The sequence below is a fragment of the Chaetodon auriga genome, chromosome 6 (genome assembly GCF_051107435.1).
Source record: "Chaetodon auriga isolate fChaAug3 chromosome 6, fChaAug3.hap1, whole genome shotgun sequence".
NCBI classification, from domain to species: domain Eukaryota; kingdom Metazoa; phylum Chordata; class Actinopteri; order Chaetodontiformes; family Chaetodontidae; genus Chaetodon; species Chaetodon auriga.
In genome coordinates, this window is record NC_135079.1 from 8,328,753 (window position 1) to 8,354,429 (window position 25,677).

At 44.3% G+C, this 25,677-nt stretch overlaps 1 protein-coding gene across 2 annotated transcripts in view; it reads right to left on the bottom strand.

Annotated features, from left to right (window-relative positions):
* LOC143322677 (PDZ domain-containing RING finger protein 4) overlaps window positions 1-25,677 on the bottom strand; it is a 110,436-nt gene that overhangs the window by 20,850 nt on the left and 63,909 nt on the right. The window lies entirely within an intron of this gene.

A 25,677-nucleotide genomic window follows, 5' to 3' on the forward strand; every position in this document is an offset into this window, starting at 1 on the left:
TTAACGGACTTCCACATAGCTAACCTCATTACCTGCTAACAGAAAATATAATGAATATTTATAATGTAATACAATAATAGTGTGTTACTCTCATTCCTGGTTCATTCCTGTGTGCATGCGAGGTTGTGTGTGTTGTGTTTCTTCTTCCACTTCTCAATGCGTGTCTCTAGAGACTGAGCGATGCCCTACAAAGCAACCACCAACTTATTTTCTCAGCCATAACAGCGCCATATATAACTCCCTGAGCTCTTGTTGTACTATGGCCTGCTCCCCTGCCTCCTGACGTGACCTTTGTTTGTAGCGATGCTGCATTAATCACCTGAGCAGGAGATAAACTGGGTCAACACCACTCCTGTGCAACTGCAGGGCAATTTGGAGGAAAAAATAAAAACGCACTCGTGCAGCGTCTCTCGTGCCTCCTTCCCTCACACTCCAAACCTGCTTTTATTCTCATTTTTTGGCCAGTCAGCAGGTATTAAATTGTGCACCACGTACATTAGAGTTAAGTACTGTATTAAAGAAACATCGAGCACTCTAATAATTATATAGTTCCTCTGACTCTCTCTCTGTTTTATTTTCCTGCTCGTCTCTCACTCCGCGGGCTAATCCTGGAACAGGGAGCTTGGTGGAAACAAAGGAGTAGGAGCAGACAAATGAGGCAGCCTATAGCGTATGACAGTCCCAGAGAAAAATGATCAAATTTCCCATCTCTCCCTCCGGTACAGCCTGTCCGGTCCAGGCTCCTCCTTCTCCTCCAAGCCTCACCGCTTGCTAGCCATACTCCACAACCATAACGAAACAAGAGGGAAACACGTCAGGAAAGAGAGGCGGGAGGGTTTGTTTTTTTATTCTCTTCACTGGTTTTCATGAGAGCCAGATGGAACAATTAATCCCCAATCAACACAGGAATATTAAGTAGCCTTAACTCCTGCACAAGGGACTTTGCCATCCTCATTGCGTCCCCTTGGCTGATGTCTATCCAGCTAAACACACTGCTTCAGTTAGTATCTGCAATCCTATCTGACAGATGGGAAGGGTTTCTATAAGCCTGGCTGCAGCTTCAGATATTCCCAGATATTCTCACACTGAAGATCCGCCTTGCGCACAGCCCTTGAGATATCTCACGACAGCTTTACTCTCTGCAAAGTGCATCATCAGCTAGCATGCCTAAAGTTGCTGAAGGTGAGTGTACAGTGGAATTTTAATGTGAGTAATTTTTTGCAATTGGCTTCATTCCCAGGCAGCCTTGATCCTGTCAAAATGAAGCACCGTTTCCTTCCTCCTTCGCTGCCTATGCCCAGAACAAGCTGTAGCCTCTTAAAGTTTCATCACACATATTTTTTTCATCACACATATTTTGATGTAGTTACACTAACCGCTACCCTCTTCAAGTGTGCATGCACAGTATTCAATTACATATTCATTCATAAACACATGCTGGTAAACAAAATCTGTTTGCAACAAATTATTTAGCAGCTGTGGTGTTTATAGAGTCCAGTGCAGCTCTGTAAGTGCTCCATATGCACAGAGTCAACATGAATTATCTTATTGGTCTGGAACAAAACAGTGGTGATTATTCATGAGAGATCATTCGCTGTACAATTGGGCCAAGAGATGATCAGGTAAATGTGAAGTTGGAAGGAAATGGGCGCTGGGATGGAGTAGCTGGACCGAGACACATCTGCTGGTTGTTTGCACATGGATGTGCAGCAGCTGTAGCCAGGAGAGAAATGTGTTTTTATTCAAAGCCCCTGACACGACCACCAGCCTTTCCACAACAAACGCAGTAAACCAGCTTAGTGGTGTGTGTCGAGAGGATGAAACCTCTTTTCTTTCATTTTCTCTGTGGCATAGTCCCGTATTGACAAAGACATTCGAAAAGTGTGTACTTGTGATGCAGCTGGGTGCATTAAGTCTCCGCTTCAGTAAATATCAAACGTCACTTTAAGCTGTTCTGAGCTGTTAGGAGCAAACAAACAGACTTACACGAAAACTTCACCAAAAGTCACCGTTTTTACAACTATGAGCCTACAGTCGCCTGCAGCAAAGCACAATCCTCATCTGTGTCCCATCTTATCATTTATCCTCCAGGTATGAGGACAAGCAAGAGAGCGCAAACACGTAGCAGCTTAGCTCGACTCCTCAGGCGTCTCCTCCGTCACTGCTTTTGTCTCTTCGACTGCTGCCTCCCATCAATATCCGCAAAGACCGAGGGCAGAATGTAGTGACAGTGGCAGTAAAGTGGGGCCAGTTTATCTGTTAAGATGTCAACTTCAGCCACATCTGATGCTGCTTCTGCTGGGGGACCGTTTCTGTGGCAGGAGGCGCAGACACTGCCGGCAGCTTGCAGGGGATTACTGATAGAAGTGATTGATGTACTTCTTCTGCAAGGAGAAAAAAGCAGCCCCAGGCAGTAGGCTCTAATAGTCCATTAGCTTTTTTATGCCTTTGAATTAACTGCATACATTGCTTTATGGCTTGCATGTAGCACTTTGAATCTTAATGAAATGTTTTTGTTTTCAATTTTATAGAGTTTATGCTGTGCACAAGGAGACAGTGTCCGCCTTCACTCGTATCCTGGTTGAACTAGAAATGCGCTCAGCTGAATGAAGCAAGGTCATCCATTCTACTTCAGCTACACTGACAAGTGAACAAGGCTTTCAACAGCAGTGGAGTGAACATCAGAGGCTCATATTTAACCAGTGCGCGTAACCTTGCGTGTTGTGCTTAACATCTGTGCAGACAGTGAGCCTCCGTTACACATAGCCTGTATCTCCTGTGTGCCGTCACCTGCTGGTTTGAGTGGCAGCCTGTGGGGTGTTAAGTGTATGCAGGCAGATGGAGAAAGTGTAACATGTAGGTCATCCAGCCTCGGGAGTGTAGCGCTTACAGCCGTCAATTACACACCTGTTCTACCTCTTCCTCTTTAGGGAGAAGGCAACATGACCCCTCAGCGTTGGGGTCCAGTCAGCTGTGTGGAGCCCTGAGATAAAAGAGACTGAGGAGTGGTGACGGTGCTAGAGGAGGTGCAGGTACAGTACAGGGAGGCAAAGGAAGCCACTAGAGTTGGACTCCGGAGATAGAAGAGGTGCTGCTGGGACTGGGCAGCGCTGATAGGATAGAAACCACTTTTCTAAGACCTTAAAATGTGGACAAATGCAGTTCAGGACAAGACATGTGGATAAAGCTTCTCACAGACTGTCGCTTGGACAAATTTAGTCAGCACATGGGAGGAGGTGTAGTATTTTTCCACAGTGTAAACGCCACTTTTAAACTTTCTCTCTCAAAATCATCAGTGTTTTTCAACAGAGCAACACAGAGACACTTCTGTTTTTCTACCGATGAAACAAGATATAACGTTACCTTTGGACAGAGCCAGAATAGCTGTTTACCCCTGTTTACAGACTTCATGCTAAGATAAGCCAACCAGCTGCCATATTCTCATCTAGGTCTTGGCCAGAAAGCAAATAAGCATATTTCCGAAATGCCAAACTATTTCTTTCCACAGGTTCCTCACTAAGCTGCAGCTGTGACAGAATTTTGCTCTGCATTGGCTGTTTCATGCCAAAATGCTCCCTGGAAGCTGTCACAAAGAAGAAGTCCAAATAGTAGAGTTTTTATAAGACACACTTTGGACATTGATAACAGGTTTATCTTGGCTGACTGGGGAAGGCAACAGTCGAGAGATGACAGCAAATAGGGTACGATGTGCAACAAAGATCTGTGGCCGAACAAAAGTGTGGCTTGGCTGTTCTCCTTGGAAGTCATAGGTTAATTCTCTGCTCAAGTGTTTATGTACAAAGGCCTGCAATGTTGACTTTTTATCAAAGATCACATATAATATATTCAAAAGTATCTTTTGTACTGCTAGTTTACACAAGCCTCAGAAACGCTCCAACTGCCACTCATGTAACATTGTCCATGCAATGAATGAAGTGGATTTGAGACATGAGTGCTGCTTACTTCTGACTGACTGCTGCAGTCTGCCTCTTCTGAGGCTCCCAGCACCTGAACAGCAGCCGCTGCACTGCAGCTCCAACAACAACATCAGTGTGTCGCAATTCCCTCTTTCAACATACGAAACGCGATTTGCATTTTCATAAATAAAAAACTATATACAAGCGAGAACGGGAACATTCAGTGGAGAAGTGGAATTAAATACTCCCTGAGGTAATTCCACATGCGGGAAGGCTGAGTTTTGATGTGAGCATGACTGCTACCTCGTCCTTTCGGCGAGAAAACGGCTTGGGTTCCTCTTTACACCAAAATGTCTCATTTCAATAATAAGTGTCAGAATAAAATACGGGCCAAGGTCCGCTACAGAACAGCCCTTATGACTGCATAAATCACTCTCAGACAGTCAGCGCTACTGTCTGAGTGACTCAAGAAACGCTCCAGTGACATGAAACAGAGAGAGAGAGAGCATGCCACACGGGAAATCTGACGATCCCCTCAACATCTCTACATGAACCAATGTACGGGCCTCCTTTAACCCCTCCAACCACATAAAACACACTCCACAAGGCCCCTGGGTTATTTTTCACATTAAAGGCCTTACACGATGCTGCTGAGGTTTTATGCCCGCAGAACATTTGATGAATTCTGCCAATTTTCTTCGCTGAGCACCAATCTCATGTGGAGCACTCCCTTTATTGCGCAACTCTTTCAAACTGCATCAGCTCTTTCAATCTGCTCTAAAATTCATGGTCCGCCTTTTTACATACGTTTATTATCCAATCTTGTGCCGTAATCGCCCAGCACAAGGACAACTGTTATAAAAGGACAAAGCGAACGAGGTCTTTGCATGAACTCTCCCAACACTCAATGTCAAAAGTGTTGAGCTGCTGAGTGGGTGAAGAAAGCTCTGAGCTCATCTCATACCACCACCACCACCTCCTCCTACTCCTCTACACTTGGCCTTGGATATCAGTTTCTCTGTCAGTAGGGTTAGGGGAGTCTGTGTGTTCAGCGGTCTTATTGTCAGTTGTCTTATTCATATGTTGTGTTGTTAATTAGCTGCTTTGTTCAGAGTTGGATGATGTACAACCCTGATTCCAAAAAAGTTGGGACGCTGTTAAAAGCATAATTAAAACAGAATGTTGACACATACTCATTTGAAAACCACATGTAAATATCTGCTCATTCTAAATTTGATCCAAGCAACACGTTTCAAACAAGTTGGGACAGGAGGACTAAAGACTGGGAAACTTGTGAAATTCTCCAAAACACCAGTTTGGAATATTCCACAGGTAAACAGGTTCATTGATAACAGGTGATAGTGCCATGATTGGGTATGAAAGGGGCTCAGTCGTTCACAAGTGAGGATGGAGCGAGGTTCACCACTTTGTGAACACATGACTGGATAAAGGAGATTACTCCATGGGTTCAGGAACAATTCGTTTAAGTGTTAAATAAACACAGTTTGTTTGTAAATGGCTGCATTTTGTTTTTATTTACATTATGCACAGCGTCCCAACTTTTTTGGAATCTGGGTTGTATGAACAGCTTCACTGTGAGGACAGGGCATCTGGATTGCTGTGTGCACTGACTGAGATTGACGTCAAACTAGCTGTTGATGGTCAGTAGTTACATCCAAAATGTTGGTGACAGCCTGTTAAATGTTAATGTCATTTTTTGTTCCTAAACGTGTTAAATCCAGAATGTGTTACATGTGGATGTGAAGACTTTTGAGTTGTTTACCTTTGTAATTAGTACTTACTGTAACAAGTTTATATTATGCATTATCAATAATGTGATTATTTTTTCAGAGAGTAATATGCAATGAGTAATTTAGAACATTCTTCACACATCTTTCAAGTAACTGCATTCATTAAATGCTGTTGCTGAAACCTGCAACAGTTTCTTTGGGCCTATCAATTCCCCCAGCATGGCCAAAACACGCAAGTGTGCACACAGATAGGACAGACAGAAAGGCACACACTGACAAGCATAAAGCCGTGCTCACAATGCTGCACATGAAGGCTTGTTGGGTAAACATTTCATCAGATTTCCTATTCTACTCGGCCCAGTCTGTCAGACGCTCCCTGCAATAATATCCATAATATCCACAATATCCTCCCAGTTCTGTTTATGATCACTTTCCCATGAAATTAGATCAATACGGCGTTCCATCTTCATCATTAACAGATTACGGATGAATGCTTGATAATTGTACTACCTTATTTTGGCTGGATTATGAAAATTCTGCAGCGGATTCTAAATATGATTTGGGACTGGTGAGGGAAATGGAGTGCTAAGTTAATCAGCTTGTTCAAGGTTAATGGTACATGCAGGGTATATTTGTTAAAGAGATTTAGAGATGCACAGTTAATCTCCGTGCTTAACTTTGAAGATCTTGCCATCTTGGAGTGAGTTTTAATGTAAAATGGAGGGAGGAAATCGAATTAGAGTAAAAGCGGCACTTGGGTGGATGAATAACTAATGGATGAACAGCCTCCTCCTTGGTGATAACTGGTAATTGGTTTGGGGGGTGGGGGTGGGAAAGGAGCGGGAGATGGGAGGTAGTTGGTTGATGCTGTGTGCTGTGCAGATCAGCAAAATAGCCTGGCTGGCGTGAAAAGATGTTGTAAGGAGTAATGGTGCCATCCATATGCTGACTGAAGAAAATCAAGTGGGTACTGTCATGGAACGCGTCCAAATGTGCTGGGAGTGAGGCAGAAAGGAGGCACGACAAATGAGGGTGCCTGGTGGGTGTATTTTCAACGCTAAAAAGGCACAATACAAAACAAACATGCAAAAATAAACCAACGGCTCTTCCCTCACTTTGTCTACTTGCCTGTGGCCCCTATCTGTTACTTACAGAAGAAAAAGGAGTCAAGTAACCGTTAAAGGAACAACCTGGTTTACTCCAGCTTTGGTATTATTTGTTGGTTTGGCCATCAATTCTATCAGCAATGATTACAGTGTTCTAAGATCTGGGGATAGCGCAGGCTAGCTGTTTTTGCCTGTTCTCATCATTAGCGCACAGATATGAAAGAGGAACTGATCTTCTCATCTCTTAGCAAGAGAGCAAATATCTATTTTCCAAAATATCCTATTCTTCTGTCATGTTATTCTTAGGTAACATGGTAGCAGTTTTCATCAATTATCAATCTGAAATCTTACAACTATGGTAGGTATGGTACAGCAGGTTAAAGTTAAACCAGGAAAATGCTCTGTATTTTACAGCACTCCTTGGTTTTCTCATGTTTGTCTATGTTTTTAGCAATATCTCCAAATTTGCAGATCCCAGCAATTAACTTGGTGAGTGTAATGTTCTTATTACAGAGACAAATAATGGCAAAATGTAGAAGAAGAAGACCAAAGTTGTAATAAACCAGATTTATCCTTTATAATCTGCCATTTCCCGTGAAGTTTTAGAGTGCAGATGAGATGAAACAAGTAGCAGATGGCACCAGCAATGCCTTCGAATGCCAGGACCGGTCTTATTCACGGTGGCCTAGGGAGACTTTGAAAGCGGTAAATTGTTTCCTTCACGTTTAATATGCTCATCCTAGAGCACAGGCAATTAACACTAGATAAGCACTATTTACATAATGCCAGACACACTCATGATCACAACAAAGGCGTCTCGTCTGACTTCTTCGTGCCTCCACTCTCCAACTGGCTCTTTGTCTGCAAGGCTGTCGCACGGTCGCTGGTTTGGGAATGAGTGGAGGTCAGACGGTAGCACGTGGAGCTTTGACAGTGCAAATAACAAGCTGGAAGGGTTTGAAAGGTCAGTCAGGACCCCTGCGGCTGACCACTGATCTGCCTGTTAGCTATTAACTGGGAGCCAGGTCAGGTGTCCAGGAAAGGAAAGGAAAGAAGAAAGGAGCACAAACCTCAACCACAAGGTGTTTCCAATTCTAGTCTACTTAAAAAAGATGTCACGGCACAAAACAATTAATTTTTGCACATAATGTGTGTGATTGTGCCTGAGGCTGCTGTTTTCAACAGTTTCCCCAGAGGCAAATACAGTCATTGGTGTCCCATCACAAACATCAACCACCACAAAGGACCTGACAGGAGAGCGGACCCATAAAATCAAGAGTGCCTCGTGGGCCAAAAGCGAGCAGGTTTGGTCAATGCTGCCAATGTCAAAGAGAACAAATGGACAGGATTACTGATGATAGCCCGAGGCTGCAAGGACTGAACTCTCACTGAAGCTTTCTTTGCACCAAACTCATCTTCAAATCTTAATTCAAACGAGAATTTTTCAGAGAAAGCTGGGGGATGTCTGGCAGGTAAATGGCTGGCATTTTTTGATGAAATGTCAGGTTTATGGAGTCGCAGGATTATAAGGCCTCTCTGGTGCCCAATGAGTAAACAAGAAGTTATTGACTTCAGAGCACTCAGCAAAGCTCAACACCACAGGGATCAAGCTAACATACTGCAAATACTGCCAACTCTTTGATTTTACAATGAGCAGTTTCAGAAGTCCTAGGGAGTTTTGTAGAGCAATTACGTTCACCTAGCAACGAACAATGCAGCAGTAAAAATCCTGAAATGAAGTTCTTAGAAAGTGAAGGCGACACATTTAACTTCTCGGCTCAAGGATAAGACAGCCTACAGACCAGAGGACAGCAAAACAACAAAAAATATCCAGAAGTGATCCCATTAGAGCTGAAGGACACGGCAGTAAAAAAAAGATCAAAACTTCCAATGGAAAGCAGAGCTGTCCAATTAGGATGGCATTTACAATGAGACAGTGATGAAGTTGCTGATGATAATCTTATCCTTGTAAAGAGCAGCGGCACAATGCGTGATTAAAAGGAAGGACATTATCTTAGAAGAGTGATCACAAGTGTAATCAATCTACTTCAAGGCTCCCTGTTGCGTTCTTCGTGGTACAGCCAAAGTGCCAGCGAGAGGGTTTGGAGAGTCGATGTCTGTGGTTTCCTCTCAACCCACTCGAGTCTCACTCCTTGTCAGGTCCCCGAGTCAATAAACAAAGGGAAGTGAGAGGAAATTGGATGCAATTCGGTGCTTCCCACTGTGTCCTGATTACACAGTTGGAACACTAGAGGCAGAAATGATGCTCAGAAGAGCTACTGTATACTTGATCACAGGACATGAAACCCTCATCGCTCACATTGGCCTCATTAGTCCTTTGCAATGTTTGGGTCACAACTGATTGACCATAAAATGAGTTGCTAACAGGGAAAATCTTCAAATCAGCCTCCTAGTGGTAAGTACAAGTGCATTAGGACAAGGCACTTGTTTTGGGGGGTCTGTCGGTATCCACTAGTTGCAGATGTACATTTTGATGGATTTTGGTTTCTTTACAGTGAATGAAACTGATTTGTTTCATCTCATCAAATTTAAACTTACATAGAATTTGACTGTTACTATCAAGTATTACTTTCAATCTTAAGAGTACAAAGATACAATTATTGTTGACGTACAATTGGGAGTCTGCACCGGGTGTTTTATTTTGAAAATTTACCAGATTCTCTACACTGTTCCTGTGTCTGACTTCCTGCCTGGCTTGATCTGCTCTGTGCAGATTGACGAATCGTCCGTCAAAAATAGACTTGGTGCGTATTCTCGCACTGAATTACACGCACTGTCTAGAATGGCAGCAATCAACTCAGTCAGACGTGACAGGACATTACACACCTGGTGGAATTTAGGGGTTGGGCCAAAATTTCAGTACTCTCCAGTTGATATTTTTATTTGGTAATTAAGAAATGCATATTGATTCCCAAACAATATTTTAAAACACTAAGAAAACTTGTTTCCAAGTGACAGTCCCCACATCGCCAACTAACAACAGAAATAATGTAACCTCTAATAGAAAATGCAAAAAACTGTGTCAGGCAGTCTATTCTGAACGTAATGAAACACCTGTCAAAACATGTTTATATGACCTGAAGCTTTGCACAGTAAATGAGCTGTAACATTACCTTGCTCTTGATGGAGAATACATTAATAATAAAAAAAAATGGTCCACCTGGCAATTTTAATGTATGCAAAAAACAAGCAAACAAACCAATCTTGATTAAGAACACCTGGTGCTGTTGTTGTCTGAAGAGTGCATCCAGGAATGAGTGGAATGATTTACAGGCAATACACTGCGAACTTCCTGATTAATGATTCTGTCATCGCTTGAAGTTTCTCCAACAGAAAAAAAAAGAATGTGTTGATGAACATATTGAGCTGGTGGAGGCACTCCAGAGCTGCACTTATTAGCTGGCATTTCAGAAATATTTTGACATTGCAAGGAGTATGCAGGCACCTACACTGCATCCACCCAATGTGCAAACGGATGTGAGATGGGGGCGGGTGGGTAATGTGGTAATAGTATGCATGTGCGGTGGTGGCAATGATGGGGGGTAGATGGGGTCTTCACACTGTCATGGGAACCATAAGTAGGCCATGTATGTGACGACTGGGCTGCGTGTTTGGTGTCCCCTGTTTCATAAGGCTCGGGCTCCTCTGGCTAATGGGTGTAATAAAGGATTGTTCATGCCAGCGTCCGCTCATTTATTCTCATTCCTGAGAGTGTGAGGGGACCGCTACAGCAATCAGCCTCCACTCACTGGTTAATTCCAAGGCAGATTTATAGTCCGACTGTGTAATGGATGCGCCGTGTGCACGCGCATGTGATTGTTCCTGCGTGTATGTGTACTTCAAACTCATCCTACCCATGCGCAAAGTCAGTATTGTTTTACAAAGCTTAATCCCTGCAACTGCTAGCCCAATATTAAATTTTAATCAGCTACAAAGTGCAATCACAGCCATGGTTTGGATCCCAATGAAGCTTATACCCGGTGCCCACACCTGCACCGTACAGGCTGGAGCAGGGCTGTCATCTGTCCTGGCTTGGAGACAGGAACAGGTCACTTGTGGCTGTGGCAGAGAGGAGAGGAGAGCAGAGCTGTTCCTGCCAGACAGAAATGACAGCTGCTCTGCCTCCCCAGCACAGAGTGTGTGGTATGAGGGGTAATGAAGCCAGGAGAAAGATGTGAACACTGGAGGAGGAGAAGAGAAAGTGACAGCATGATGTCCAACTTGAAGCCTAATAAACAAATCCCACTTTTCCACTTAAAGCAACACAAAGCTAATAAAATACTAAATAAAAAGCTAAATTCTGGCCCTACTTGGAGGGTGACTCTCTGTACAAGTTCCAGGTACATTTAGGCAGCGTTATAGGAGCAATGCTGTTAATCATAACTACTTAAGCTAATGTGCAAATTGGTACCACATCTGAAAACTGGAATATGGACAAATGAGGACAAGCTGTGATAAGCATTTGGGAAGAGAACAGAGATGGAATCAGATCCTCAACTATGAAGATTGTTAAGCGTTTGGGAAATTGAGGTTGAACCACATGTCGAAACAATGCATGGAAAATATGAATATACAAGATTATGGAACATTCGAGGATCACATCATGCTCTACAGAGCAAACTCCAAAACAGCACAGCCATTTGCTTTGCTTTGTGAAGGTCTTAAACATCCAGGTCACAGGCTGCTACATTAAGAGGTAAAAGCCTATTTTGTCTTCACCTACTTTCCATTTTCCATATTTTCTTTCACTAACAGATGCTTAATTGTGACACGGCCTTGCTAAATGCAAGGCACAAGGACACAGGAAGTTATTAGTCATTAGAAGGTAACGCAGTGTCACACTCCCAAACTAGACACCGCAAGCTGAGGGAGGCTGAGAAGTCGGGCACCACAGCAGGGTGTAGCGGACCACTTTAGCTGAAGTGGAAGTTCTTCTTTTGTTCTTGTCTGCTGGACAGTGTGTGGAGTTGGCGAGCGATTAGGTTCATTTATACCACGGCAGCCACTTGGCAAGGATCACCACTCCATGTGGAGCCAATTGTAACACTAGAATGAGACCAAATGGCTCTCTCAATTGGAAGGCAGATAGGGGGAGGGTGGGGGTATTAGTGGAGGGCATCTGCTCAACATTTACCTAGTGTTTTATAATTAGATGAGCGCAACTGCTTGGGAGCAAAGCGTCTGTTCCACTGTGATTTTCCGATAACAATTCGATGACTTGGAAACAGGCGGAGGAGGGCTGTAGATGGAGACAATTAGTGAGCTAATGAAATATGAACCATATTGCAAGTGAAAAGAAATCTGTGTTCAAAACATACAGACCGATGGTGGGGTGGAAGCTGGTCATGACAAATGCTAATTGGTCCCAAACAGCAGTAGGGCAACCTGTTAAAGCCTGCTCACATCTGGCACTTTTAGTTTCCTCTCGGCTCTCTGTCTCGCACATTCAATTCTCTGTCAAACACCAACATTTAGCACAGGAGGCTAACAGCCCAGAGGGTGCAGGAGTCGCATCCGTGTGGGCACGGTGTGATGCTCAACAAAGAGTCTCCCCAATGGTTCAAGAAAAAGTGTTTCTGGGACAATCGGACTTCTCCGTCAGCACACAGTTGTTCTTGTAGGAACAGCACAGGTGTAACTAATAACATTAACTAATGATGGCTCTGTTTAATTCAGGTGTGCCAGTAAATCATTCCACAGAGTCAGCATGAGCACTACCAGGGCCCCAGAACTGGAACACCGCGGCCATTATTAATGTTATTAATTACACCTTTGCTGAACATATCAAAATGTCTGTTGTAAATAAGGTCAATTGCTCTGACTCACACACATGCTGCATTGGCTTATTCTTTGAAGGCAAATACCCACAATGCCCAGAAAGATGCAATTAATGTCCTGAAGCAACAGCACAAATTGAAAAAAGTGATACAAAATCGCCCATCTGAGTTTTTTCTATAGGGAAAGATTAAGGTAGTGGCTTCATGGAAAGACTGCTGACTGGACAGGGGAAGTTTCTTTCATTGTAATGTCACACTTGTTTCTACTTTGTCACTAAACATGAACATTTTAAGCTGGTTAAAGGCATAGTTTGACATTATGGGAAATATTCTAATTTGCCCTCTTGCAGAAAGTTAGATAAGTGGTTAGAGTCCACTTTCATACAGTATATGTCCATTAAGTATGATGCTATCAGAGGACTAGCTTAGCATTAAGCTAGCCTGTTCGAACTCAATGGGAGTTCTGTATGTGCTGTAACTAAGCCTTGACCAGGCGAAGTGACTTCCTGCTGTCTCTGCTTGTTGCCTTGTAACATCAAGAAATAGTCCAGCACATTATCCCCATTAAACCACAACTTGTCTTCTTGCATTATATTTATAGAGATTAAACAGACAAGATATGCCTAAATCAGTAATGTGTTGCTAATTCTTTTTTGATCACAAAGACTATTACTCAAAACATCACCATCAACATCATTTCAGAGTTTGTCTAAGACAAGAAAAGAAAGTTTGGAGAACCCGGCCAGAGGTCAACCTCCAGATCGCTAGCTGTTGTCCTGAGTACAAGCCAAGCAATTCAATCACATAGCTAAAATAAAATAAGAAGCTTTATGAAACAATGAATCATGTAATAACAACAATTTAGACACAATATCCAAATATCAAAAGTAAAGCCTTGAGCTGCAGTATGAGTATGTTTTGTCTAAAAGTCTGACTGAAGGTTTCGCCCTTGGATGAACTCACCTGTTCACCCAGCATTTACAGCACCCATTAATAAATATGCTGCTTTAGCAATTTTGGTCACACCTGCCACAGCCACTTCATTTCAGAGATGAGAGAGCTCCTCTCCTCTCACCCACCGTCAGCTCAAGCATTGATGCAGCAGACAATTCATGTGGTACCTGACAATCCTACAGATGGATCGGCTTTCACTTTGCAAAGAAGTTATGTTTAGTTTGCAAAAGACAAAGGCTGAACTTGAATGCCGGTCCTCTTCAAGTGGCTTTTATTCACTGCATAACTCACGCTGTATAAGGCTGGCAGAAATTTCATCTTTATCCTAGATACCATTGTGCATCATATTAGGCACTGAAATAGCCTCTTTTTGGTGCAAATATATTTTGGCTTTATTGATCAAGTGTCACCTGTATTTAATAATCTTTCACACAAGAGACGGAGGACTTTGGCACTGTTGCAGGCCTTGAGTGGCCATTTTCCAGCACGAGGAGACCTATAAGTCTTACATCCACCTGGGGCCATGACTGAGGTGTGGGCTTCAGTGTAGACTTGTCAGACAGAGACGGAGAGGAAAACGGAAATCCCTCAGTTGTGTGACGGCCAAATTCATTCCTGTGCAAAGAACAAGCGTGGTAGATTTTCCCCAAGCAACTGAGATATTTCCAGACTCTGTGTTTCCTGAAATACAGCTTCCTCCAGAGAGCAGGGAAATCTAGCGGAGAGCTGAACAAGCAGCATGATAGGATGATGTTTTTGGCGTGCAAAGACACACTCACTCTCTCACTCACACACACACACACACACACACACACACACAGACACTTGCATTAGCGCCCCTCCAAACTATACAGACACACATAAACACACACAAGCAGAGTCAAGTGGGAGATATCTGCTTGCTCCGTGCCCTGTTCTTTTTTTTTTTTTTTTTTTTAAGCCTTCTGTCAATTCCCTGATGAATAGCAGCCCTCAGGTGGAGGAAGGTGGAGGAACCCATCCTCATCCCATCTCTCTCTCTCTCTCTCTCTCCTCTGCTATTGATTAATTCACAAACAGTCTAAAATGCACTCAGTGTCTAAAAACAGACATTCCTGTATTGATTACCTCTGTGCTACTCCCTCAGGCACTCCTTCGAGGAAAACACTGTTTTCAAATCAAATTTGCTTTGTTTAACTGCTGTTGCTATAAAACAGAGTCAATATCAGACCTTTTACGTAACCTTACACAGTTTGTACAACTTGCATAAATCACAGCCCTTGTTTATGGTTAAATAAAACGTCATTTGCTGCTGAGCCAGTTCGGCTGGAGCCAGCTTTGGGACTTCGCTGTGGTCTTTTGGCACTGCTCCGTCACTGTCTGCTGTTTTTTTTCAGGAAGCTCTCAGCGTGTCGTTGTGATGGCAGCAGCCACTCCCTCCTCGCATTTGACAAGCGACGGAGAGGAACTGATATGGACCAATGACACTGAGAGTTTGTGACGTGCCGATGACACTAATGGACTGCCACTCGGCGCTCCCCTGACATTATCCAGTCTCGTCTTTCCCGATCTGTCTCTCTCCACTTGGCACAATTCACCCCAGAGGACAGTCAGATTGGCGGAGAGGGAGTCTGCAGATACATTTAGAAAGTTTCTCTGCAGTTACTTCGGCTTTTGCAAAGTGCGAGTGAAGAGAGTAAGTTATCTGCATGTCGAACATCGAAGTCCAAGTCGTATTCAAATAGGCTTGTACATCCAATCATTTTCACTGCTTAGCCACGTCTGGGTCCTGGGGCGAGACATCTTTCTCTGCAGACATTTCCTGGAGCTCTTTCTTTTTGAAGTGCTCCCAATCCAGATAGGATATGTAGAGAAATCACTCAAGCATGTTCTGGGTCTGTCTGCTGTCTCCAGCCAAATGGACGTGCCTGGAGAGGGAGGCTTTCAGGAGGCATCCAGATCAGCTGCCTCAAACCCTCAACTTGCTCCTTTCAATGCAGCTGAACATGGAGTTACAGAGGAAAGCATACGACAGACAGACCCATGATGATTATTGTTGTATATCTGCATGCAAAATAGCATGTGCAGCCGTCACTTTTTCATATTTTTTGGACTAATTTGCCTAATCCTCGCAGGCCTTCAGACTGTGGTGGATATACAGACAACAATTGGGTGAAAGAAACTTTTAGTTTCTTGAAAAGTAGCTCCTAAGGCTAGAAGTTCGAGGGTCTTTGGATGGAAATGTGGCTTAACTTCATGGTAAAACAAAACCAAGGCCCCAAGCCAGGCCTCCACCACCACGTCCGTTTGTGAAAAAAAAAAAGAAAAGAAAACAAGGTAACTGGAATTATAAACAATACGTATACTGATGAGGCAAACTTGTAAATATATTAATCCGCTGTGAATAAAATAGCTCTTGGCAGGCAAATTCCTTGAGATTGGAGACAAACTTGTGAATTTTTAAGGCTTCATGATAAAATTATAATGCCTTCTAATGAGTGAGCAACACATTTTTAAGCTTTTACAACTCAATCTCTGAATGCAACTTGCTAGAGAAGAAGGAGCTGAATAAGGCAGGTGGCTCCCTCCCCAGTGTGCCAGTCTGCCTGCTAGTGTTGAGGCTGTGAGGAAGGAGGCCTGACTGTGAGAGGATCTGGGTTGTGTAGGAGGTGCTGGGTTGACTGCAGTGCTGCGGGGGAGAAAACACGGTCACCATTCCAACCTCGCAAAGATTGCATCTACTTTCTGCTGTGAACTTCTGCTAGCTGCTGTTTCCCAACACTGTGCTGTGTTGTAAAAATAGCCTCGCTCATATCGATGCATATAAAACGAAGTGTGCCTAAAATTTTAAAAAGGCGCTTTGCTTCTGCACCAAACGTGATTTATCATTTGGAGATTAGCATTTAGCAAACTCTTGCATGTATGAAACATTTTCTTGCAAATCTATTAACCCTCAGACCCCGCTTACTTCAAACTCTAATGCAACTGGGCTTTTGAAATAGATTTTGCAATTAAATTACATTTACACTGAGATATCGAGTGAAACTCAGCCTATGTTGATGAGGCGCTGATTTCGTCTGAGAAAGGCTGGAGCTCTTAAAAAGCCATTGTGATGCTCTCATTGCCAATGCAGCTCATTAAAAGCGAGGCCTGTGGAACTGTGTCAGTGTGTCAGTGTGACAGCGGCAGCAACAATAAAGCCACGGCTCTGCTCGCCACAGCACACTTTAACACTCGGCCAGTCGCAATCTGAAAACAGAAACCCTCAAGATTTATTTACAAAAACACAGCTAAGGGCTTGTTTGTTGACTGGCTCTTTCACTCGGGCTGATACGACTTGTGTTTTCTTTGGATACGAGCCCTGAGGAATGACTGTTAGTTACCTAGTGTCGCTGCAGCGGCCGCATTCATGGAGCTTCTTATCGCTCTCCTCCCCAGGGCCCGGCCATGCGAGCTGTGGAGCAGGGAGGTGTGAGCGTGTGTCACCCTTCCCATCAAACGGCTGTCAGGCCGGGCTTATCATGGGAGCCGCAGGGGGTGCCTGCTGACCTGCGGAGTGACACCCAGCATGGCCGCCTCACCCGGGGGGCTTTGTGTCACCCCGACACCCCCAGCGCCGCCACCCCTCCTCCTCCTCCTCCTCCTCCTCCCTCGACGCACACACACATACACAGCCTGATCTCCTGACCTACTCCAGCATCAGCCATCTTCTCACACACACACCTGTCACAGACAATCCACACCCTCCAAGGCGCCGCGCTCATGCAGAGGTTAAAGCATGAAAGTAAAAGCGATGTAAGAAAAGCAGGGAGGTAGAGTAAAAGACAGACAAAGAGCGAAAAAGGGCCGTCACCGAAAGCATCTGCCACAGGACCGGAGGCTCTGTCACCTCTTTTTATCGACTATAGATCACGCAGGCAGCCCCTGCCCTGACGCCATCCTATTTCTCCAAATGTCAGCGGTGATGCTGGCGCTGATATCTTGTGGCTGGGGGGAAACTGGACGCTGAACACATTGTATCGTACAGATAACAGAAAGCCTGTGTATGCTGTCAGCGAGGAGAGGACCTTGTTTTTGTCACCACGCAGCAGCGGCAGCATTGAAAGCATCCACAAAACACAGATCTCTGATTTACAAGCAATGGAGACAATATCTTGTGTACTATAAAGTGTTTTGATGATGTCATCTAGAGCTCAGTGATGCTTCAACATTACCAACCTTAAATCAACTGTCAGCGGTCTTCTATCCTGGTGATACAAACATATTTTGTTATCATTTTGTGAAATTATATGATGTCAGAGGCAAGTTTTCTTAGTTATTGATGGTTTTCTTTCACATTTTGAATTAAAGCCAAGCAGAGAGCCACAGGTCATTGCACTAAACATCAATTGATGCACCAATATTTTGCCTTGTTAAAGTTTGGAAAAATATTTTCAATTATGATTTATTAAGAGTTTAATCAAAGCAGGTGCTTCACCAGGACTGTGTGGTTCGATCACATCTGACTGACAGCGGCGTCTCCCTGGTGGTTGACATTTTTTTATTGATTGGTTTGTGAACATCAGAAAGGCGGGTCATATCTAGTGTGAGCCTGTCAGAGGCAAACACAGAGAGAGGGGAAAGTGCATGAACGAGCAAGAGGATGCCGAGCCTGGATCCCACACTGGCGACCAATCAAACTCACAGAGGATCCCCATCCTGTCTTTGTGGGCAACCGATGGCACTTTGTGTATGCTGCTGCCTTGAAGTGGCCAGTATGGCTTCAGGGTTTGGTGGGAATTAATTCCAGTTCTTTCTATGCTGTGACACTGTAAAAACAGTTTGTACAGTGACAAATTCTGACTGGTGCACTAAAATAGCAGATATCGCCTTTTCCAATAGGGCTGTAGAGACAGACAAAGCCAAAATACTGAAACATCTCATGTGAAATAACCAACACTGTCCCAATTTGGGTAGATAATTGTGTTTTCATGTCAAACTACATCATTTATAGTAAAAAGCTGATTGAAAAAATACATTTTCAAGCCTTTAAGCTTCAGAAGTGGCTAACGTTTCATAGTCATTACGACTGCTGAATGTATTGAATGTGTTTCTTGCTCAATTTTCCTCCCTTCCCGGCATACAATCCCTGCTAATTGGGAGGAGAAGGGAAGATGTGTTCTTGTGAATGGCAATAAATTAATGAGGACCCTTCTGTCTGCTAAAACTCAGATAATCAGCTAAGAGGCACCCTGGATGCAGATGCACAGCCCCCTGCGTGTACCCATAGCTCTTTATTTTCATCAATGTTTGTAGTGAAAAGCACAAGCTGTCAGGTCTGTTCTCGCTCTACGCATGACACACACACACACACACACACACACACACACACAAAAACAGAAGTTCAGAGCAGAAATTAACAGTCCAGAGTCTCCAGTAAAAAGCGACCGCATACACACACACACAAAAACACACAAAAACACAGTACGATGCGACACACACACATACATACTTGCAGCAATCAAGCACAGATGCAAACCAATTTAGACAGAGACACAAATAATTCTGAGTGTGCACACACACATTTCCGTGCACACAGACATGCTCATGTTTCCATAAACAGTCATGCTTGCACACACCAGAGATGCGTGTATAGAGGGGAAAAAAACAGCAGCTTTGAAACGCATACTGTCATGTTCTGAGTTATACTGAGGGCAACAAGTCGTGGCTCATAATAATGGGGGCAGAAAAATATGCCTCCTTTGTCCTTTGTTTACTGGCACAGATATGGTAACAAACAAAAAGCCTCAGACAGAAAATATTTCATATCCCCCAAGCCACAGTAACATGCCATTTCCCTGCTCTTTACACACACACACACACAAACACACACACACACACACAAACACACACACACCATCTGAGTCATTGTATACCGGGTTCAATTCATTAAATAGACGCTCTGGTTCACTGGGGATTTGCACTGAGATACTCAGGCATGTAGTTCATTTTCTCCGTCGCTCCTCCAGTCTGATTGAAGTTGACGGCCTTTGATCCTGACGAGCATGTGAAAGTAAAACATGCGCTAAGACAAGGCTGCGCGTTGCTCATGGATGACGCCATGCTGATGTCATCCTCATTCACCAAAGTGAGATTTAGCCAGAGTGAAATTACTTTTATCCCGATGAATTAACGAGGTGATGGAAACAAAAAAAAAAGGAAGGTGAGTGAGTATAATGACCTCCAGGACTTTGTTTGCCTCTATAATTGGTTTCTTGTTGTTTCTGTGCACGTACTACATCAGACAATAACCTCCTTTCACAGCCCCTTGTCTGAATATCTTAGAACAGCAAACAGCCAAAACAAGTACTTCCACATCCGACACCTAGCAGTGAGATGTAGAGAAATTTGTTCTGTGATAAACAGCTTTAGCTCCCCAAGGAAAACGGTATGTCATGGTTTGTTTGTGCAGCCCTTCCTTGGCGGTAGGTGTGAGCGAGATGAAAGAAATCGGTACAGGCGGAAGCACATCGGGGAGATAAGGCTAATTTTGAAGAGCTATGTTCATGTCCGGCTGGAGAGAGCGCGAGGAGACGAGGGGGTCCGGAGACTTGACATGTGGCTGAAAAGGTCAGCTGGGTTCTTATTGAGATAAGAAACAGATGAAAAGGAAAAGGTCAATTCATCAGCTCCCTTTTTAAATCCCTCCTGCTCCTCCACGGTGAGATTTAGTGGCCTGACTGATAAAAACCATTGACTTCTTGTCTCGTGGCAAATGTGGCATCATCTGTATCCGAAGAGCACAGCGCGCACATCCGAGCCAAAATGTATCTGGATTCAACTTCCTTTTTCATTTCCTCTCATCTAAAAGAACATTGTGTTTAAAAAACAAACTCTTTGAGCTACAGTAATCTGTTAAACAGGAGCAGTCATGCGATTGAATGTGTGATTCAAGCAAATTAAGACAATGAAATCTCCAGTCACACATACAGCGTGAAGCTGTGGTTATGCAACACTCTCGGCAGCGTCTTCAACCTGATAAGTAAGGGAACAGCATTAGACGGCTGAGCGGGGAGCTATAGAGTGGGGAGGTAAATACTGCTCCTTTATAAACACCCTAAGTGGAAAAACATCATCTCAGCATATTTAGATCTCAATTTCAGCCGCTGGGAACCCTGAGCCAGACAGCGACGACGCTCGCAGACATCCATTTGTGTTGTAATCAAACACGGTTGGCTGACAGATTGGGCTTCTGGTTAGAGGCTGTAGGATGAAGCGCTGGAACTGATGATGGGAACGGGGCTGACTCAGAAATATGGTTCTTTATATTAGCAGGGCATGAGAAGGGTTTGTGTGAGTATTCATCTGTTCATCTTAGCTTCAAAACATATGGACCTTCATATTAGGTTTGAATTGTAAAAGCAGCACAGAAAACCCAGATTATATTTCAGGCTGATCTTTGCTGGGCGGACAAAAGATCAATCAAGCAGGACGTTTTTTCCTCTCCTCCCCCTCTTTCTCCACTTCTATCAATTTTAATGGTTGAGGGACATCCTTCAAAAAACCATAATGGAAGAAGAAGATGGATGAGAACATTTGTAGCTAACGGTCTGGAGATAGTGCTGAAGATGTGGTGCGGGTGAGAGCAGGGTTCAGCCTCAATGTGCCATCAAAGCCGTCGCAGGCACATGCACACTGGTGGGAGGACTGCTGGCTGCAGAAGCATCTTCCTCCACTGTAAATTCAGATTTTAATAAACCTGCCAGCTAACAGTTCTTTTCATTGTTCGTCTTCTGATTATTTCTCAATTTCACAATTCAATGCTTGGTGTTTAAACTGTCAGAAAATAGTGAAAAATATCTGTCACAATTTCCTAAAGCTGTAACTGAAGCCCTCAAATGTCTCAAATGACCAACACTGCAAAACACAAAGACATTCAGTCTACAGTCAGACAAAACAAAGATAAGCACGAAATCCTCACAATCAAGAAGCTGAAAGCAAGGAAATTTGGCCTTTTTGCTCAATGAATCATGTATCAAAAACTGCTGTTTAATTTTCTTTTGCCTGATGAATCAGCCGCTGCTTCTGCAGGGAAGCAACTTCAAAATGACTGCTGAAATTGGGAACAAAAGCCCGCGCTATAGATAATGAGATCCATTGATGATTGTATTGTTTATTACAAAAATGCTCCTTCCCGTGTCATGGTTGACTTCTCTCCTGTTACTTTTATATATACAGGCTTAAACCTTTACTAACAACATTTTTTGCATTGCACCTTTAATACACAGATGCACCTCAGTGTGCTGACTAAAATAAGACCAAAACATTGTCAGGCAAAAAACAAAAAGAGGGAGCATGTATGGCACAAAATGCTTCCATAAGGAACACCAGACTGAATATTAATGTCTGTGAGACAAAAATCACCTGTTGGTCTTCCTGACAAGTATGAGGGAAAAGTTTTTAACAGAGAAACATGTTTGATATTTTTTGAAACAATGATTCAACAGTGAGCGTCTCTTGACCATTCAAGCTTTGGAAGTGCTCCAAGTAACATTGTCTACGCAGAAAATGAACTTTCAGAGCGCTGCACACTGAGGATTACTCCTCTCCCACTTTGCAACTCTATAGACTAAATGCATAACTAATGCCCTTCCTCACAAAGATAACACAAATGTAGACTGGTGCTGGCTTTCTGCACGTGATGATTCATGCAGCACGGCGCAGCTTGCCAGCCCTTTTCTCAGGAAGCCTGGCTCTTGTGATAGCTGCTCAACCTTTTATTGAATGCATATCCATTACACACATGGCAAGTGGCTTCGCGGACGCAGCAGCAAGTCAGCTGTGTCGTCCTTAGACCCGCTGCGGTCCACAGGTTCCACATCTGGTGCTACCACACAGAACGGAGTATCCACTGTGCTGCAGGGCCAAGCTCCCGGGAATCGCCCTTAACCCCAGGAACAAATGAATTCCAGATCCGCTTCATTTCACGTGCGTCTGTCCTGTCGTGTCAACCCGGTGACACTGCTCAACATGACGTCGCTAAACTCCGACATTCCATTACAGTCGGCCTCCCGAGCGCTGTCACACTAAAATTCATGAACGTGGCTTTCTGGCTTTTTAGTTACAATATTCACTAAGACTGTTTTTGTTTCCTGTAGACAGATATGTGTGTCGCCTGTGTGTGTGTGTGTGTGTGTGTGTGTGTGTGTGTGTCTGGGCTGTGTGTGCGCGCCTCATTCTCATTCATATGCATCAGCAAGTTATCAGGGACTGCTGTGCCTCATTGAGCTGAGAAGCTGCTTTCCATTTATTTCTGAAATGCAGCGGAGAGTGATTCTGCTCCCGTCTAATAAAACTTATACTTTAAACCTGGCTATGCTGCCTTCAAAACTTCTAACACAAAAAGACTGCTGGGTTCATTGGAAAATTACAAAACAGGATAATGAAATATAGAGGTTTTTGTACGCGGCACAGCTGAGGATGAAATTCATTATCCAGCAATCTTAAAAGCGGCTGGCTGCTGCTGTTGCCTGGTGGTGGCTTCCCATCACTGCTAACTGCTGAGTTCTGACACCTAAAGGAGTCCTAATGCGTCCTTTTGTTTTGACTGCAACCCTATTTGCAAAAAAGGCTTCTGCCAAAAGACAATGCAGACCATTAATGCATCAACACACAGAAAATTTCATCCTCTCCACATAACTCTGAGCTATGCAGCGTTGCTCCTCTCATCAACATCTGCCATCCTGCTAATTAGCCCCCAAAAAAGCCACACATCACTGGGTTTCAGTGGTGCACAGACAATGTGTGACACTCACGAGGGGAGCTCACGGACACAATGGGAATTACAAAGCTCTGCCAGATCACAGAGCGAATCAACTACAGTATGTTATTGTCTGCAGAAATGTCCTGAGCAGCAGCCTGGTGGAGAATGTAGGCTGTAAGAGTCTGGTGGTCTAGCCTGAGAGTGGCTGAACTTTGGGTCAAAAGGTTTCATCCTTGTTGACCAAAAATGAGAAAAAAGACTTCCCACTTCTTCTCCTCCGCATCAGGACAATCATTGGAAGGTTAACTGGAGTGGAATCCAGCAGAGAACAGGCTGGAGCAAAGGTTGAGACAAATGTAATCAAAGGAAGACGAGAGATCAGAGGAATCAAGAAAAGAGAGAGAGACAGTAAGACAAAAAGAGCGCGATGCACAAGGAATGATCAGCAGTAGGTATAAAAATAAGACAGTGGGAGGAAAAAGAGCAAGGCTTCGAGAAACAGATGCCTGCGTCCTCTTGTCCAGGCAGGAAAGCTGATACAATAAATAAAAAATGTCACCACGCGAGATAGCTTTGCAGGCCAGCTGAGAAAGGTGAACACATTTCCATGCAGAACACCCGCAGCCGTGAGAACAGAGAGAAAGGGGGAATGGAGAGAGAGCGAGGGAGCCAGCTAGTCATAAATCTCCCACAGCTAGTGGGGTCAGGCAGACGGGGGAGAGTGTCAAAATTGTTTCTGGGTGTGAAGGGAAGGGGAGGAAGGTGGCTAACCAACCACTGTGACTGACTCCTGCTCCTCGAATCAACCTGCTGCAAGGCCGGTCAGTCACGCTGTGACACCGGCAAACCACCTCCATCTCATTTGCATACGCACATTCACCAACTCTGCATAATCACAAGAGTAGAGCGGCGAGTGTGTGTGTGTGTGTGTGTGTGTGTGTGCGCGTGTCTCGGCGTGTGTGCTTCAGAGCGGCAGACAGACAGAACACAAAGACAGAATAAAGAACTGGGCAGGAGTGAAAGAAAAAACATGAAGCGCGGGTGAGAGCTGAGCAAGCTAGACAGATGAGACGATATGTGTAAGAAAGAGGATTAGGTTGCCGGCGGTGTGAGCGGCGAGCGCAGCTTCCTGCTGTCACAACACACTTTCTCCTGACCACAAAGACACGGTGACACACTTCTGTAGCTGCAGGGGGAGCTCCACTGCCTGGAGGAGACTCTCCCGACTGTCTGTCTTCCTCCTCATTTCCACCAGGTGTGTTGCTGTTTTTATGCATTTGCTGTGCTGGTGCCGAGGCCGCACTGCTTGTTTTGTTTGTCTCTGAGGACGTGTGAGCGTCTGCACCAATATGTACATGCAAGACTGTGACAAGAGGCGGTTTTACTATGAAGTAAGTGTTTTGTTTTTTATGACAGCTTCTCTTTCTCCCTCTTTTCTCCTCTTTAGTCTTCTACCTGCATTAATGAGCCTTCACCTGTTTGCTCCCTCCTTTAATTTCCCTCTCACCCTTCCCTCCTCCCTCCCTTGCACTTTCTCTATCGACTGCATCTTTAACGGCTTACTCTCTATTCCCATCCCAGTCTTTATCCTCCATGCTCTATATCCTTCCCGCCTTCCCTCCCACAGTGGTGATCAGAAAGTAGGTGCTGATGTTGCAGCTCCCGCCTGAACCAGCTCGGTATATCAGTGGGTGGACAGACATGCCAGAGAGCTCCTGTCAACAGTGAGTGCGCCCTGGAGACTGGCCCACTTGGTGGATTCTGATCCCCTCTGCTAAACCACGAGAAAAGGAGTCAATGTTATTTCTTAACTGGTGTGGAGAGAGGCACAAAAGCCAAGATAAGCACCAAGACAGCACTATTTTTATGGTCCTCCTGAGGAGAGGCAGACAGTGCAGTGGCAACCTCCTCATGCTTTATGGTCCCTGGACTATTCTGTCTGCTTGCTAATATTAAAACAGACCATTAGTGAATTGCAGCCTTCTTTGCTGCTGATCTAGAAGCTTTCGCCGATCACTCACGAAGCTCCAAAACCTGACAACGTCCATCGTCAGAGTTCTCTCAAGTTGCACATGATTTAAAAGCTACAGGGAGCAGTTAGCTTCCCTCCCCCTCTTCCACTCATCCCGTCTTTTCACAAGGGTAAAGAGAGACATTTCACGTCTAATTAATGCACAGGATGGTTGTATAAAATGGGTAATGAGGCTGTGATCACAGTGGCGTGAAGGCAGGCGCTACTGCGGGGGGGGCGGGGGGCACTACTCCACTTCCAGGAGACACTGAGCTTCACAGTTATTAGCCTGTCACAGGAAGAGGGCTGATGGGGAGACTGGAGGTGGTGAGGTGAACGCTTGTTTATCCGTTCCGCTAACCTGCAATCGGAGATATTGTCCTCTGCCTATTTGTGTGTCAACTCGCGGCATGCCCAGG